A 10,679-nucleotide genomic window follows, 5' to 3' on the forward strand; every position below is an offset into this window, starting at 1 on the left:
TCTTAATTCTGACCTGCGGCAGTAATGGGCTGGAGGTCGCCGGTTCGATCCCCAGAGCCAACAGCACATGACTGAGGTGTCCTTGAGCAAGACACCTAACCCCCAACTGCTCCATGGGTGCTGCAGATTGGGCTGCCCACCAATCCATGCAAGTGTGTTCACTGCCCTGTAGTGTGTGTGTGCTCACTAGAATGTGTGTGGTGTTTCACTTCACGGATGGGTTAAATGCAGAGGTGAAATTTCCCCGTTGTGGGACTAATAAGGGTCACTTAATCTTACTCTTTTGTTGACAGGCATTTTTAGATTTGTTTGTTGTTTGGTTTCTCACTAATAACTGTCATTTTCCTACCAAAAAACTACCACCATAACATGGCACCATAATAATGCTATACAATTTTGCATCTTTTTAATAGAAAATGGAAGCATCCGCATCTGATCCATGCTAGCTTTTCAGTGTTTTCCCCCTCTCTCTTCAACTACCCTCTTCTCTTACCTCAGAAGATTTTATTAGCTTGTTTTAGGAGATTTATAGAACTTGCCAGTCTTTTTCCTCTGTGTCCACTCCCCCATTAGTCCTCATCCTCTTGATCTTGATTTTACTACTTTAATTTTGATCCTTTATGAGTGAAGAATTGTCTATTCAGACCTTGTCACACCAACCACACTAACCACACCAACCACTCTAACCACAGTAACCACACCAACCACTCTAACCACAGTAACCACACCAACCACACCAACCACACCAACCACACTAACCACACTAACCACACCAACCACACTAACCACACTAACCACACCAACCATACTAACCACAGCAACAACACTAATCACACTAACCACACCAAAAATACTAACCACACCAACCACACTAACCACAGCAACCGCACTAACCACAGCAACCACACTAACCACAGCAACTACACTAACCACACTACACCAACTGCACTAACCACACTAACCACACTAACCACAGCAACCACACTAACAACACTAACCACACTAACAACACTAACCACACTAACCACAGCAACCACACTAACCACAGCAACCACACTAACCACACTACACCAACTACACTAACCACATCAACCACACCAAACACATCAACCACACTAACCATACTAACCACACCATCCACACTAACCACACCAACCACAGCAACCACAGCAACGACACCAACCACACTAACCACACCAACAACACCAACCACACCAACCACACTAACCACAGTAACCACAGCAACCACACTAACCACAGCAACAACACTAACCACACCAAACACGCCAACCACGCTAAACACACCTACCACCCTAACCACACCAAACACACCAACCACACTAACCACACCAACCACGCCAACCACGCTAACCACACCTACCACACTAACCACACCTACCACACTACCCACACCAACCACACTACACCAGCCACACTTACCACACCAAACACACTAACCACACTACCCACAGCACCCAAACTTTTGCACTTTTGGTCAATTGCATTCTTCACAGTTCTTACATGTTACATACAGAAGAATATTCACTCTTGGACTGAGCTGTGAGGAGTGTGTGGATATTATTTGTGTTTTGTGTGAATATGAGCTGCTGCAGTCCAGCCCAAATTTCCTTCACTTTCCTCTGTGTGCAGATTTAAAGTTTGCCATTTTATACTTAAACATTGTCAATTTATACATAAATGTAGACCAGAAATATTCTAGATGTTCATGTACAAACATTACATGGAAGATAAATGTTTATTGACAAGCAGTAAACAATGTGTAAGTAAAGTTGGATCATCATGAAATTTTAAGTGGGCAGCTTTTTAATTAACTCAAGTCAACAGGAATTCAGTGCCCTCAAGTTCAGTTAGCTAAAAAAGTTGCCTTAATGGTTTTGGTTGACCTTAACACCACTCTGCTTTTTACAGCGTAATAAAAACCAAAGATTACACAACCCAAAATGCTTGGCTGAAACAGGAAGGTTGGAGGTTTATGTGTTACATAATCAGCCCTTAGTTTTGTGTCTAGTTCTGATGCAAAAGGTTTGCTTACTATGCAGAACAACTTGTCACTGAATTAAAGAAGAAATGTTCATTTTTTAAGAGCCCCACCAAAGAAATTTCACAAATCTATCAAAAGCTTCTTTACTACTTTAATTTTGATCCTTTATGAGTGAAGAATTGTCTATTCAGACATTGTCACACCAACCACGCTAACCACACTAACCACACCAACCACACTAACCACACTAACCACACTAACCACAGCAACCACACTAACCACACTAACCACACCAACCACACCAACCACACTAACCACACCAACCACACCAACCACACTAACCACACCAACCACGCTAACCACACTAACCACACCAACCACACTAACCACACTAACCACACTAACCACAGCAACCACACTAACCACACTAACCACACCAACCACACTAACCACACCAACCACACTAACCATACTAACCACACCAACCACACTAACCACACCAACCACACTAACCACAGCAACCACACTAACCACACTAACCATACTAACCACACCAACCATACTAACCACACCAACCACACTAACCACAGCAACCACACCGACCATCCTAACCACACCAACCACACTAACCACACTAACCATACTAACCACACCAACCATACTAACCACGCCAACTACACTAACCACAGCAACTACACTAAACACACCAACCACACTAACCACACCGACCACACCAACCACACTAACCATACTAACCACACCAACCACACTACACCAACCACACCAACCACACTAACCACACTAACCACACCAACCATACTAACCACACCAACCACACTAACCACAGCAACCACACCAACCACACTAACCACACCAACAACACCAACCACACCAACCACACTAACCACAGCAACTACACTAACCACAGCAACTACACTAACCACACCAATCACACTAACCACACTAACCACAGCAACCACACTAACCACAGCAAAAACAGCAACCACACTAACCACACTAACCACAGCAACCACCCTAACCACACTAACCACAACAACCACACTAACCACACTAACCACACCAATCACACTAACCACACCAACCATACTAACCACACCGAGCATACTAACCACACCAACAACACTAACCACACTAACCATACTAACCACAGCAACCACACTAACCACAGCAACCACACTAACCACAGCAACCACACTAACCACACCAACCACACCAACCACACTAACCACACCAACCATACTAACCACGCCAACCACACTAACCACACTAACCATACTAACCACACCAACCATACTAACCACACCAACCACACTAACCACATTAACCATACTAACCACACCAACCACACTAACCACATTAACCATACTAACCACACCAACCATACTAACCACACCAACCACGCCAACCACACTAACCACACTAACCACGCCAACCACACTAACCACACTAACCACACTAACCACACTAACCATACTAACCACACCAACCACACCAATCACACTAACCACACCAACAACGCCAACCACACTAACCACACTAACCACACCAATCACACTAACCACACCAACCACACTAACCACACCAACCACACTAACCCCACTAACCATACTAACCACACCAACCACACTGACCACACTAACCATACTAACAACAGCAACCACACTAACCACACTAACCACACTAACCACAGCAACCACACTAACCACAGCAACCACACTAACCACACTAACCACACTAACCACACTAACCACACCAACCATACTAACCACACCAACCACACTAACCATACTAACCACACCAACCACACTAACCACACCAACCATACTAATCACACCAACCACACTAACCATACTAACCACACCAACCACACTAACCACACTAACCACGCCAACCACACTAACCACACTAACCACACTAACCACATCAACCATACTAACCACACCAACCACACCAATCACACTAACCACACAAACAACGCCAACCACACTAACCACACTAACCACACTAACCACACCAACCACACTAACCACACCAACCACACTAACCACACTAACCACACCAACCATACTAACCACACCAACCACACTGACCACACTAACCATACTAACCACAGCAACCACACTAACCACACTAACCACAGCAACCACACTAACCACAGCAACCACACCAACCACACTAACCACAGTAACCACAGCAACCACACCAACCACACTAACCACAGCAACCACACCAACCACACTAACCACAGCAACCACACCAACCACACTAACCACAGCAACCACACTAACCACACTAATCCCAACAATCACACCAACCACACCAACTACACTACACCAACTACACTAACCACAGCGACCATACTGACCACACTAACCACACCGACCACACCAAACAGACCAACCATACTAACCACACCATCCACACTAACCACATCAACCACACCACACTAACCACAGCAACTACACTAACCACACCAACCACACTAACCACACCCACCACACCAACCGCACTACACCACACCAACCACACTACAACAACCACACCAACCACACTAACCACACCAACCACGCCAACCACGCTAACCACACCTACCACACTAACCACACCTACCACACTACCCACACCAACCACTCTACACCAACCACACCAACCACACTAACCACACTAAGCACACCGACCACACCAAACAGACCAACCACACTAACCATACTAACCACACCATCCACACTAACCACATCAACCACACCACACTAACCACAGCAACTACACTAACCACACCAACCACACTAACCACACCAACAACACCAACCGCACTACACCACACCAACCACACTACAACAACCACACCAACCACACCAACCACACCAACCACACTAACCACACTAACCACACCAACCACGCTAACCACGCTAACCACACCTACCACACTAACCACACCTACCACACTACCCACACCAACCACTCTACACCATACACACCAAACACACTAACCACATTAACCACAGTGCCCACAGCACCCAAACCTTTGGTCAATTGCATTCCTCACAGTTCTTACATGTTACATACAGAAGAATGTTCACTCTTGGACTGAGCTGTGAGGAGTGTGTGGATATTATTTGTGTTTTGTGTGAATATGAGCTGCTGCAGTCCAGCCCAAATTTCCTTCACTTTTCTCTGTGTGCAGATTTAAAGTTTGCCATTTTATACTTAAACATTGTCAATTTATACATAAATATAGACCAGAAATATTCTAGATGTTCATGTACAAACATTACATGGAAGATAAATGTTTATTGACAAGCAGTAAACAATGTGTAAGTAAAGTTGGATCATCATAAAATTTTAAGTGGGCAGCTTTTTAATTAACTCAAGTCAACAGGAATTCAGTGCCCTCAAGTTCAGTTAGCTAAAAAACTTGCCTTAATGGTTTTGGTTGACCTTAACACCACTCTGCTTTTTACAGCGTAATAAAAACCAAAGATTACACAACCCAAAATGCTTGGCTGAAACAGGAAGGTTGGAGGTTTATGTGTTACATAATCAGCCCTTAGGTTTGTGTCTAGTTCTGATGCAAAAGGTTTGCTTACTATGCAGAACAACTTGTCACTGAATTAAAGAAGAAATGTTCATTTTTTAAGAGCCCCACCAAAGAAATTTCACAAATCTATCAAAAGCTTCTTTACTACTTTAATTTTGATCCTTTATGAGTGAAGAATTGTCTATTCAGACCTTGTCTTTCCATGGTTGACCCACTGATGATCACATCACAGCGGATCACTCAGAACTCTAAGAATCTAAGACCCATACCAATCAAGCTTTAAGCACAAATGCTGAGTGCAGAAGAGTTTTGCATGCAAATGAAGTGAAAATGAGTGAACATTAATCTTAACTTAGGTTATACCCGAAGAGGTTTGTTTTCCTTCCACTAGGAACTGATCAAAGAACTGTGATAATGTGGAGTTCAGAGGGAATTGAATTCCCCTAATGGGGGATGAATGTGCTAAAGTAGTGAGACCTTAACTAATAAGCATGATTAGCTCTTAAGAAAGGATATTCTCAGCACCCAGAAGTCGAAGATCTGTAATAGTTTGGATAACAAACAATGGAAGACCAGTAGTTATTTCAGTAATCAGGTGCTTAATGCTTTGAGCTGCTGGAGCTTCACTGCTGATGAACATCCCACTGCACAGTTTGACGGATTCACTCTTATTGAAGTGGAGAACGCAGAACGCTTTCTGATCAGGTGTCTCATCTCCTCTCAGACTGAAGGGAGCCAGTCAGAAACTCTATGGCCCCCTCTTACAACTGGATTGTGATTGGTTCCTCAGTACCTCACGGTTGTAAAAATATGGTGCTTTGAAACTGAATGTATCTTTTTTTATGTATTAGGCACAGCTCCAAAAGTCAGTATGTACATTTACACAGTTGACCTGAGATTAAATAACACCTTTCCCTTACGATTTCTCTTACGGTCGCTCTGCATCTGTAAAACAGCTCGTCACAAAACCAATTTCAACTTTTGAGAAACCATTTTTAATATAAAACAATACCTTTAAGAGGTTTAACTCAGGAATTTCTATAAAAGAGATTCACATATATATATATATATATATATATATATATATATATATATATATATATATATACTCTTTATATCATTAACGTTATACTACATTTAAAAATATTTTAATCTAAAAATGAGAGATTTTGGTCACTGGTGTTATCAGAACTATTTTATTTAACACAGTATTTTCAGCTCTATTAAATGGCTTGCTTGGGTCAATGCTCATCATAGAGGAAGCACTTACTAGATTTCACTAATTTATTAATAATTTTGTTTATCAGGCAGCTCATAACTTCTATGTATTATCAGTGTTATGTGCTGTAATGGCTGGGTAATTAAGATTTTGTCAAAATAATGTCATAAACATCATTTTTATGGCTGATTTCAAATCACCTGACCACCAACGAGTCAGCCAGCTTACAGAATCCTCAGTTTTCACCAGAAAGTCACTGGAGTCACCATCACTGGTGTTACTCCACATTCATACAACATAATGACTAAAATTTGTTTGTAATTAAGCTCCTTTTTGCATATATGATAATAGGAGATGTTAACGGACATATTTAGATTCTTAGTATTGGGATGAAAAATAGATTTTTTAAATGCCTCCACCTGAATTCCCACTCTAAACAGAGAACAACCCAAGTATCATCAGGCTGTCAGATATCTTCTTTGAGATTTGGGAGATGATTGGAATAAATGAAGCTAATGAATTAAACATCTTATGTTTTAGCAGCAAAGACAGTAAAAGGTCAGGGGGGACTACGACTGAGGATGTTGAGGGTCTCTGTCAGTTTCTGTTGAGTGTCCAGCCAGACTGATGTATCAAGGAAGCTGTTCCTGTCAGACGGGAACTCTGTGTTTACACACACTCAACAATCCAATCATAATCAGATTTCTGCAGTTATCTGCTTATTCAACTGGTCATGTGAAAAGCACACTCCAATAGATTTTAGCTCAGTAATCAGATTTCTCAGTGCTGTGAACTCTTACTCTGATTTCTTTCAGATCGGAAATGAGCAAGACACAGCAGAACACTTTTGGAGCGACAATGATACCAAGTACATGCTTGATGAAATGAGTGAATTAAGCATTCTTTATTTATAATATGGTTCTCAGGCGGGAAAGGGTGGAGAGCCCTCTCTGGGTCAGGGATGAGCTCTTGCCTCAAGTGGAGGAGTTTAAGTATCTCGGGGTCTTGTTGAGTGATGGTACAAAGGAGCGGGAGATTGACAGGCGGATTGGTGCTGGGTCAGCAGTGATACGGGCTCTTTACCGGTCTGTTGTGGTAAAGAAAGAGCTGAGGCATAAGGCAAAGCTCTCGATTTACCGGTCTGCTATGTTCCCACCCTCACCTATGGTCATGAGCTTTGGGTAATGACTGAAAGAACGAGATCGCGAATACAAGCGGGCGAAATGAGTTTCCTCCGCAGGGTGTCTGGACTCTCTCTGAGAGATAGGATGAGAAGTTCGGTCATCCGGGAGGGACTCGGAGTAGAGCCGCTGCTTCTCCATGTCAAGAGGAGCCGGCTGAGGTGGTTCAGGCATCTGGCTAGAATGCCTCCTGGACGCCTCCTTTGGGAGGTGTCACAGGCATGTCCACCCGGGAGGAGACCCCGGGGAAGACCCAGGACACGCTGGCGTGACTATATTGGAGCGGAGAAGCGGAAGATGATGGATGGATGGATGGATGGATGGATGGATGGATGGATGGATGGATGGATGGATTTTTTATTAAAAGTATGAGTGTTATGTTATGTTTACGTCATGTCTTCTTCTGTGAGTTTCTTGGCTGGTTGTAGAGCAGAAATCTGATTATTCTCTGATTCACGTAGACCCAGAGTTTCCCGGTTATCTGATTACTCAAGTACATGTAAATGTGTCGATCTGATTACCGACAATCAGATTTTCTCCAGTTATCAGATTATTAAGTGCATGTAAACGCACTCAGTGATTGTGGACACGAGGGTTAACTCTTACCCCTAGCTCCTCACCCCTAATCCTTATCCCCTAATCCCTATTGCCTACCCCTAATTTCTAACCTCAAAGCCTGGTGCAAGTGATATCACCAGGCAGGTGGTCAGACATTATGATGAGAAGCAGGCCTTACTGATTATATATGGATGTAACATTGTAGTCTGATCTGATTGGGTTTTTAGTGTATTTCTGCTTTATTTTACTGCCGGGAAGTTAAGGTTCAGTGTCTTACTGGCAAGTTCTTGTTTTAGGATTTGCTGACCACACACACACACAGACACACACACACACACACACACACACACACACACAGACACACATATAGCTTAATTCTTAAACTAAGAGTACATTGAGTCTATGAAAACTGAAATGTGTTAATTATTATTAATTATTTATCTCTCTTTTTTTGGATACATGAATAACTTGGTGTAATGATTCTATTAAAGCCTTTAGCTCTGGTGTAGTTTGTTTGGGGTCAAGTGAGGACAGTGTCTGGTTTCATTTCTCTTTTTAAACTTTAAAATAACGCCTTAATCTCTACTGTGGTCAGCATGTACCTTTCAAAAATGATGTAGTCGTCTAGAGAAAGTTGCACACAGATACATCCAGTAAGAATATGATTTGATTGTCTGATAGAAATTCCTGGTGAATGATGAGCCAAGACATGGTTGGTCAGTCTTTAAGATTTGGGTATTAAACGCCCTGCGAGTGTCTTGAGAAGAAGAACCCCTGTGTTTCTCTCGGCTGTCACTGACTGCTGCTTCGCTTTTCCAACCTGGTGGTTATGTATTGTTTTCCTAATTTCTCTTTCATGGTAAATCTCAGTCAGCCTTGCGGGGGTCTAGCCATGCCTCACACTGATAAAATTGATAAAATAAAATTCACTCTTCACTTTTTAATAATTTCTGGTTGGCCCAGTTTTTAGACTCATTGATTTAGAGATCTTCTGAAATGAAGTCAATCAGCCAAACCATTTTACCGTAACCTTGTATTTGTATAATGCAAAGCTTATATTGTGGCAGTTGAAAACATCTGAAAAATCATTTATATATTTATATATAATTTATATATACAGATGTATGCCTACAGAGAAAATGCCTGTTGTCATTTACATTGTATGTAAATTCCATAAGTAGGTAAAGTTCTCCTGTAAAGTTACCATTTTGGAGATACGAGGTTTTGTTCTGACAACAGCGACACATATACATATATAATGTTAAAATATGTTAAAATTATGCAGAAACCAAAAATCACAAAAAATGGAAATACCTGGAGTTTTTGTGGACAGTGGCCAGGAAAGAGCCTTCATTACTACAAGTGTGTGGGGAAGGGTCCAGATTAGTCCAGATGGATGTTGGAAAGGGTCTAGATTAGTCCAGGTGAATGTTGGAAAGGGTCTAGATTAGTCCAAGTGGATTTAGGAAAGGGTCTAGATTAGTCCAGTTGGATTTTGGAAAGGGTCTAGATTAGTCGAGGTGAATGTTGGAAAGGGTCTAGATTAGTCCAGTTGGATTTTGGAAAGGGTCTAGATTAAAGAAGCACTATTTGGATTGTCTAGATGGATTGGGGGGCGGCACGGTGGCCTCACAGCAAGGAGGGCCTGGGTTCGATTCCCCGGCCGGGTGACCGGGGTCCTCTCTGTGTGGAGTTTGCATGTTCTCCCCGTGTCTGCGTGGGTTTCCTCCGGGTTCTCCGGTTTCTTCCCACAGTCCAAAGACATGCAGTCAGGCCAATTGGGTGTGCTAAATTGTCCCTAGGTGTGAGTGACTGTCTGTGTCTGTCTGTCTGCCCTGCGATGGACTGGCAACCTGTCCAGGGTGTATCCCGCCAGAAGACTGCTGGGATAGGCTCCAGCTCCCCCCCGTGACCCTGACGGAGAAGCGGCTTAGAAAATGGATGGATGGATGGATGGATATTTGGATTGGTCCTTTGTAGATGATCCATAAACTCTTATCAGTGTATTAATAACACATCAACAGCATATCAATCAGTGAAGCAGCAATAGTGAAGCATCTGAATACACTGAAGTCAATATCTTGAAGATGTTCTGTTGATACATTAATGACATTAAGTAGATGTATTGTTGATGTGTTGCATGAAGTAGACTTAATATGT

The sequence above is a fragment of the Pygocentrus nattereri genome, chromosome 17 (assembly GCF_015220715.1).
Source record: "Pygocentrus nattereri isolate fPygNat1 chromosome 17, fPygNat1.pri, whole genome shotgun sequence".
NCBI classification, from domain to species: domain Eukaryota; kingdom Metazoa; phylum Chordata; class Actinopteri; order Characiformes; family Serrasalmidae; genus Pygocentrus; species Pygocentrus nattereri.